Source organism: Hetaerina americana, unplaced genomic scaffold (genome assembly GCF_022747635.1).
Source record: "Hetaerina americana unplaced genomic scaffold, ioHetAmer1.1.p SCAF_4, whole genome shotgun sequence".
Lineage (NCBI taxonomy): Eukaryota > Metazoa > Arthropoda > Insecta > Odonata > Calopterygidae > Hetaerina > Hetaerina americana.
In genome coordinates, this window is record NW_027286985.1 from 10,847,150 (window position 1) to 10,856,593 (window position 9,444).

Below are 9,444 nucleotides of genomic sequence, written 5' to 3' on the forward strand. Positions count from 1 at the left end.
AAGCTGTTTGAAAGGTAATTTTCGTTTCTGCATTTGAACCCTTTGAATATTAGGTTTATGATTACTACTCCTATAGAATTTAGTTTATTTAATAGTGTGATTGGGTGCTATAAATTATATGTTATTGTTGCATAAAGTATGTGAATTAAGAACATCATATTCCTATTGCTGGGGTGATTCATTTCAGTGGTGATGGCAACACTGGTATAACTTCACTCTCTGTCACTGATAGTGAGATCATGCCCTTGGCAGAAGGTCAAGCTTCTCCACATATTGCCAGTGATGTGCGTGGAAATCCTTTAAGCATGGTAAATGTGATTTATAATTTGTGGACATCGACCAATTGAAAATGAGTGAAAAGGCGATTGATGAAAGATGATCGCGTTGTAAATATTTCTAAGGAAGGGAAAAATAAAGGATAGGATTCTGCATGTTTTATGTGATTTTAATAGATGTGCTTATTGCTGATTATAGTCTTGTTCAAAATTTATGAATTCCATTATCAAGTTTTCAAGTGAGAAAATTTCCAGTTCAATTTTTGGAAAAGAGAAGTTACTGTCATTGAATGGGAATTATAGGTGAACATAAATGTAAATACACCATTGGTGAACAGAATTATGTTAACGCTTGGACCATTGAGAGAAGATGAGTAGTCCGAATGAACCACAGGCAACTCTGTTGGTGAATTTCATGGATGATCGAAAGATGATGAATGTTGTTTGCTATGTTGTAAGTGCACAACCTCCTGGAGGTTTCCAATGATAATTTCACGTCTTGTCTTGCTTCTTGATAACCAACCTCAACGAAAGAATAGGGGACTATTAACTTAAGTGAGGAAGCAAAGGCCTAATATGACTGGCACGTTAGTTGCAGTTGATCATGGAGGTGGTAGGGCACGTGATACGGAACTTCATTTCCTCACAACCCAAATCTGCAACAAATATTTTAGTATCTACATTTCCTCATGATGGTGAAAGTTACATGTGAGTGGCGAGGCTGGGACCAATCTGCCCCTTACAAGCTTAATAGTACCCATAGGACATATGTTTGCTTATGTACGAGTGTTTTCATTTATCATTGTTGCCTTTCTTATCATATATATTAAAAAAGGCACTCAGTAAATGGCAATTAAAAATTGATGTCATGGGCCTGTTAAAAAGGTGCTAGAATATATGCATACAAACAATTGATTCCACAACATTTATAAAGAAGGTAGAAAGGAAATAACTGCTGGTTTTATGGAGTTAGACCTATGTCTCATATTTCGCACTGTTTCTAATTCGTGGGGAAGATGTTGGTTACCATATCTTCATTTTTTTCGTCAAAGTCATCCTCTGTCCATTTAAAGGCATTTTTGCCCATAGAATTCTCTCGCCGAGTCTTTTCGTTAAGGGTATTTTATGCTAATGATCAAGACAAGCAACTCTTGTATAAATTCAAGAGTCTTACTGTTAGATTTCATTTACATGAGGTACAAACTTTTGTACCATATTGACAAATTTTCAAGAAATTGTGTACTTCTAGGTCACATTGAGGGTTGATGTGATAAGATTACTTAACTTTGGGGTGCAGAATGGAATGGCAGTGTTGGGTGAAGCCATACCACGGGCGAGGGCTCATTACTGGTGATATGATGTGTGGATATGACCCTAGTTCTGGGTATGAGATGCAAACAAATGACTAATGATAAAAGCCTGATTGCGCCGTTTGGCTCGCCCTGGTTTTTACCAAGATCTAATGTGCATACTTAACAAATACTGTAGTTGTGGAATTCAAAGGAATATTTTTATGGTACAGTGTTCTTGTTTCATTCATGTCCATGCTCCAGTTCAGACCTGAGGCTGAAGTGTTGATTGCATATGCTTTTACAGTTCACTGAGAAGGAAAAGTACATTTTTAATTGGTGAAGTGTTCAAACTAAGACATGTTAGGGTTGGATGGGAAAGTTATTAAAATTTGAATAATGCCATTGTTTTAAGAGGAGGCCTTTCTGATAGAATCAACTGGGTTTTTGATTTATGAAAGGCGAATGTATGTTGATTACCTTTGCAAATGAAACTTCCATGAACAATCATTACCAGCTCCCCCTCCCCGTCCAAATCCTTTCAATACTTTTCTTGGAGTCCCATTTATCTATTTCTCCATTAGTACCTGAATCCCTATATTGGATCATTGAATTATTTTAATGGAGTTGAATGAGTACTCTTCTGGAAGCAGCGATCAATTTACAATGGGAGGTGATAAATATCAACCAAAATATTTCCCATTCTTGAGCACAAGCTATCCCTTCATCTGCGATTATGTCTGATATTTCAACCTCTTGTAGTGAAACAAGAGGTGATTATTATTGAATGCAGTCATCTGAGCATTCACAGAAATCATTATTTTGTGATTCCTCAAGCAGGAGTGACAACAACTGTTGTAATGCAATTTGTGGTACATAATTTCAAAATATGTCTTAATATACTAGCAAAAAAAAACTTAAGCTGATTTTATGTGGAGGTTTGATGATGTGCATTTCCTTAGACTTTGATTAGTGACAAAGATACTTTAACTTTTCAAAGCTTACTTTTTATTTATTTGAAGTTATTTAATTCATCTGCCAAGTGAATCACTTTCATGTGGATGTGCAATTTTTCTTCCATGAGAGCAGAATGGTATATTTGTAGTATTTTTTCATGATGCTATATGTATTATTGAGATTAAAAATATTTCCTCCCATCAATTTATGTACAAACTTAATTTTGCCAAATGAAGAGAGACAACCCCAGTTCAAATAAAGCCAATCATTTCAATCATGGCAATCTCAGATTTATTGGGTCTGCTTTACCTTTTGTTGGATTTGAAAATTAGCTTTTCATAATTTGTCTATGCTGACCAAACTGCTTAAGTTTTTCTGATTATCAACTATATTCTACATCAACCGTGTGGAAATTCATTCATTTTAATGAATTTCCACAAGGTTGAGCCAGAAACAATTGAATATTTAAAAAACGCAAGTATATTCTACATGATCATGTTGGAATATTTATTTTTCAACAATTTTTTCATGAGGGAGTTACAGTTAATATGCCTTTCATATAATTTTGGCAATAAACATGTTTTTTCTGAAGGTCACTCATTAGATACTTGATGGCAAATGCCCTGTGATGGCTATGGATCTATAAATATCTTCATTCTATAATCTTCAAATATGGTTTCCTTTCTCTTTTTTGGGATTGAGAAAAACTCTTTTGATGAAATCTTCTTGCATAACTGGTCCCTCATATAGTCCCTGAATTAATCCGGAAAAGTATACTTGATGCATTTAGGCTTCACTTTGTGGAATTTTGTGTCCATATGGAAGGAGTTTGAATGAACCCCTCTGCTCTCAAGTTGTACGGGCTACTGAAAATATATCAAGGTGATGCCAATTTGAAATGTGATTTCAGCTGTGTCCACCCCCTAACACCTTCCATCATGCAAATTAAACCTAATGATCCAATACTACTCATGTTTCAATCTCAAATACAGAGTTAAAAGTTCAGCTGAGTATTCTGAAAAACTGGAAGGAATCAATGTTCCAGGAAAAGAAACACTAATTTCTTTTGATACAAATAACCTATTCACTAGTGTACCCAGAACGGAAGACTCATTTAAAACTCAAAATTTACTCTAGAACTCCAACATTGCCCAAAATATTTCCAAGGAATTTATATCCCTCTTCAAAATGGCAGTTAATGAAAATTATTTCAGTTACAACCACAATATTTATATTTAAGCAGATGGTCTAGCTATGACTCCCCTACTTCCTCACTCCTGGCTGAAATTTTCCTTAATTCATTAGAAGAGCATCTGTCTGTAAACTCTCATCCCTCCCCTCTCCTTTCCAAGAAACTGATATTAGAACTGATTAGTGACCAAGTTATTCGTTCAGATTTTAACTCTTCCAATAATATTCTCTCTTATCATGCTGTTAACACTGCCCTTCCTAACTTTTCGTTCAATATTATTGCCACCACTCTGCAGCATATTACTCTGCAACCATTAATTCCCTACTGTACTTCTACCTCACAATATGTTTCCTCTCTCAATATTCCCCTTTTTATTTTCTAATATCCTTGTCCTCAATATCACCCTGAATATGTTAACCCTTTATGTTCACACTTTACAATATCAAACTGTAACAAGTATTTGTTGTCTCAGGCGTAACTTTGTGGAATTTGCATAACATATTGAAATGTAATGAAATAATTGACTTTGTAATTCCACACACTTTATTTAAAAACACACGACCCAGGTTTCGACGTTGAACCTGATGATGACGTTCAACGTCGAAACCTGGGTCGTGTGTTTTTAAATAAAGTGTGTGGAATTACAAAGTCAATTATTTCATTACATTTCAATATGTAACAAGTATATTTACATGCCAAAATTGTCATTTCACATGTTGAATTTGTTTTCAAAAGCGCATCAAAAAAAGAAGAGGAAAAAAGTGGTTCACTGAGCAGTAACATTCAATTATTCAATGACATATTGTTCCCTAACTTTTATACTATAGCAATATTTTACGAAGAATGCTGACCATGGTATAAATCCTTCAAATTAACAATTAACAGCCATGATTAGGTACGCCATAATTTGCAATTTTTTAAAATAAATCATGTGATTGTGGTCACAGATAATGAGGATGGATTGCTGAAGTAGTAAGTTAAAATACTTATTTAAATTTTGAATGTCATCATAGTGGGTGCGGCAACATAACTTCCTTTTTTTCAGACGCAAAATGCTTTCAAGAAAGGAAGTCATGTTGCCGCACCCTGTATAATTTTTTTATAAAAATAACAATTGTTTTTTCTACAATGAGAATATTTTATTGAACTGAAGTTTAAAAATTCTGCGGCCAGGGAAGTAATTTTGCAATTTAACAAGAAATTTGCGAAATAATATGTAAGTCATGCCCAATATCCTCTTACGAGTAATCACTCGAGACTTTTTATTGTTCCAATAAGTTCTTGTTAATGGATGAAGCGCGATGCTAGCAGTCCAAAGGTAAACAGACCATTCAGATTCCTGAAATCATGGGAAAAAATTGTTTTCAATACAGATTGGACAATCGCCTGTTACCTGTCACACTACTTATCTAATGCGCTCAGCAATTCTTGAAATTTCTTGGATTACTGGCTAGCTAAAGCTTGATCATCCGTCAACGTAATTTATTTTATGAGTTACACACACAATTTATATTATTCCCATGCCTCTTCCTCAGCGCTAAAATAATGGTGGTGACCATGATCACCTTTACTTTTCAACGCGACCCTGAGCTACCTACCCTTTTAATAAATCTGTCGAACCCGTCCCTCTGTTCACGTCATGCACCTGAGTAGCGTAGGATATGTACGGGTCGCTGATTTTAGCCGGAAATATTTACTTGTGGATTTGGGTACCTTGGAGACCAATGAAAGCTCATCCCGTTGACTGCCAATGCATAATGCGTATTATATTTTTGCGAATAAAATATGCGAAAATCTTTCAACATTTCAACTACACTCCACCGTCTAAAACTTTTGGATATCCTTCCGCGTGCTCCACCCGAAGATTATCTTCCAGTTGACTGTTTGCTCATACCTTTTATTTGACTTCATCATCGTCCAATATTGATTTCAATACAATCATCAGTTTAATAGGCCTCCAATGGGTGGGAAGAAAGTGTATCTTATGAATGAAATCTTGGATCACTCCAGCTACGACCCAATCGTATTCCCCCACCACCCAGAGTCTTTCCTCGCATTCTCGTATCGCCCGTCCCTCCACCATTCCGAATCCCTCCCCTTGCCAGCTGATGCCCACCTAGCTCGCTTTTCCAACTCCTGAGCTACCTGGAGGGAATCGAGTGAGTTTGATATTCGTCCGACTTGGCCTATTGGCGGTCGGAATTAGTTTTTTGGATTTCCAGTAATGATGTGTTCCGAATATTTCCTAAGAACTCGAAATTCCTCATCTTTAATTCAAAATCCATTTGTATACGTTACAAGGAACGATCTTAAACTAATAAGGACTTTTGGTAACATCGGCCGCTACGAAATTTGAATTGGCTTCGGTCGGGGGTGTTAGCGGAAATTCCAACGCGCGTTGAGATCTGAGATACCGCAAGCCTTACCCCAATGGAGCGAAGGGGAGGCCGTGCCCTGGCTTGAGGCCCGGGTCGGGGGGCCGCAGGGAGGACAGTAAGCGTCTGTCTGTTTTTTCACGGTACCTATTCGACCCTCTACAAGGGCATTTCGACGCGATTCTTCTACATCGGATTCCGTCATCACCCTCACAAAACACTTCCTCCTTTCCAAGCCGCTCGAACTCAGGCCGGCCGACTCGCCGCTGCCTTCCGTGCTTATGGTTATCGCATTTCCCCATATGATCTCTCATCCATGTTCCCTCTCCCTTACCCTCGATTGCAGTCTCCCAACCCCCATCCCTGGTTCTACTTATCTACTACCTTCGTCCTTCTCCCAACCCAACTTAACCCCTTTTCCATTTTCTCGCCCTCCTTTCTCTTTCACTCCCTCCCGCTCACCCTCTTCCCCTAGCTGTTCCCTTTTGGAAGACGATCTAACAACTTACGAATTCTTTTACTTCGTACTTCAAACGTTATTCCCGACTTGGAATGTTTTAGTTCGGAATCAGTTTATCGGATTTCATGTAAGTTTGCAAAATTTTTAAGAGCTTCTAATTATACCAAATCCATGCCAAGGTCTTACAAGAATTGGTCTGAAACTAATGAAGATTATTAGGAATGTTGGCCGCGTCGGAAAGCGAACGGGCCGAGGGTATTCGAACTGGCGGCGAGTTCGGAGTCACCGCAAGCCGTTGCCTCGTGGGGTGACAGGGAGGCCGTGATCTGACCAGTGGGATGGGTGCACGAGGGGTCGTTCTCTTCTTCAGCGGCGCCCATTCGACCCCCGTGACGAATATTTCGGAGCAATCATCAGTCATTGCCTCGTCCCCCCCCTTCCCTTCCTCTTGGTCATGCCACTAACTTCGGGGCATTCGGTTGCCCCTCCTTCCTTCTCATGAATTCCTCCCTCATCCTTACTTCACCTCCGGCCCTCTTTGCGTTCGGTTACCCACCCTCCGCCTCCTCCCACGTGTGGCTCTCCTCTCGATCCTGGTTGGCCTCTTCCTCCCCCTAAATGTTCCCCCCTCCCAACCCACTCTCCCCTTCCCCCTTCTCTTTCATCCCCTCCCGCCCGCACCCTCTTTCCTAGCTCTTCCCTATTTAAAGGCGAGCGGCTGACTTCGTAATTGTTTCGTCTCTAAATTTTGGTCGGTGGTGGATGTCGTCTGTGTCAGCTAGCAAGATTTGAAGTCAGTCCAGGGTCGTCGTTTACATCGCATCCAAGGAGGGGCCTTCATCCGTCGAGGAAGATGTAAGTCATTCATTTGCCTGTATTTTATTCCGAATTATCATCGTCACTAGGAATAAAGTAGGGAGATATTCGTACTACCACGTGTTCATGATAAATAACGCTTACGGCGGTAGATATATTTATAGTCTTCAAGGAAAGCCAACAAATTCTACATTCAATGCCTCTTTGCTCCAATTGAATGCATTTTTTAAACTAACTCTATGTAAACTCATGCCGCGTTTGTCAATAATCGTAAGGACTCTTCAAAAGTTTTCGTTGTCGGGCAGAACTAAAGTTATCGTGATTTGACTGAGCTAACTGTATTATATAGAATATTTTAAAAGATCTGTACTTTTCGTTATTTCAAATGAGATTTGTTCTGTTTCAGGAGTGACAAATCACAAGCACACTTATACCATATTTTACATTCGTCACAAACTAGGGTATCTTTCTTTCATTAGTGTGAAATCCATTCTTTTGTTGCACGTGGTTTAGTACTCGTCTATATTGTTTCTTTCCATCAACCAGTGGTTGTGGTGTCTTCTTTGTTTAATTACAGATAGTCTGGTTTAAATATTACGTAACTCGGGTGGATTCGGTCAGAAATGACCTCGTTAACACGACACCGCGTACACTTCATGAATTGCATTTCTTGTTCAGAATAACCAGATTGCCATTTATCAATTCTGTGTCATAGTTAGTTTTGCTGCTACGTGGTTTAGTTATAGGTTCAGGCGTCTTTTTGCCTCAGAACGTGCCATTCATACGCCTTATTCCTTCGCCATTTGACCCACTTGCATAGTCAGTTACACCCTCTGCCACTCGGTCAAGTCGCCCTTTACATTGGACTGGGCGCGTTGTTCCGTCCGAAATATCATTTGTCGTCGTTTCGGATGAAGTAGTTTGTAGTTCATGCATATCCATAAGGAAGCCTTTTTTAGAAGTAATTTATCATCTGATCAACCATCCATTTGCTTCCCTATCTCGTGTGAATTAGTGCTTGTTTTTCTATTTGCTATTCAGCGCCGACCCACTTAAAGGGCCAGTGTTGCATCAATTGTCAATTATGTCAGTCTTAATTCTCAAACGTGGTCCAAATGCATCTTTTCGTCCGGAGAATCTACCTATTCAATAACTCTTTGCAGTTCACTATGGTTGTCATGGCGAGAATTTGGACTCCTTCTCCCTCTTCACGTAGTCTCTCTCTCTCTCTCACCTGGAGCTCACGCCATTCCCCTCCATCCTTCTTCCCCCACCCCCCAGTCTTCCCTCGCGTTCTCGAGTCGCCCGTCCCTTACTTCCCAGCTGATGTCCGCCTCGATCGCTCTTGCTGGGGTGCAACGATGGAAGACCAACTTCACTGTTCGAATTGACACAGTGCACAAAGAAATGATTTCTTCTTTTCGAGGGTGTTTCTTTTTATATTGTGCCGTGAAGTGTATTCAATTTCATGATGTCGTGTGTATTTTATACGCCTTCAGAAAATAACCAAGAATTTTAAATTGCTGATCTCCTCTCCTCACTCCTCTTCAAATAAAATATTCTTCCGTGATAAGTCTCGTCAGTTTTTTCTCCGATAAATCTTTAAATCATTCCTTAGCGGGAAAATCCAGTTTTTATGCTGAAATGGCGTTGCCCCAACATTCGAGAAAATACATTAGGATCCGAAATAATTACCACTTCATTGAGTGTGAATGAATGTCTTTACTTATCGCCTTCCCAGCGACTTCAATTTTTATTCATTCGCTACCCAAGACGTTCATTAAACGTGTTTTTGTTTTTCGCATTGAATTTCCTGTCTTTCTGGTTACATTGTCCTCTGTAACTGCTACGGGGTGACGCATAACCATTCTATTAAACGTTCCATTGTTCCTCCGTGAGCAATTTTGAAAATCTATTTTTTCACACCTTAATAAAATCTATTGCACATTTAATTGAAGTCTTCCAAAACAAGGTCGCCTCGTGAGGGTATGTTTCTCGCCGGTTTGAATTCCATATTATGAATTAATACCCACAGTTTCCCTGTAATAATAACTTTGAGAACATGTGCTATGCTAATTAT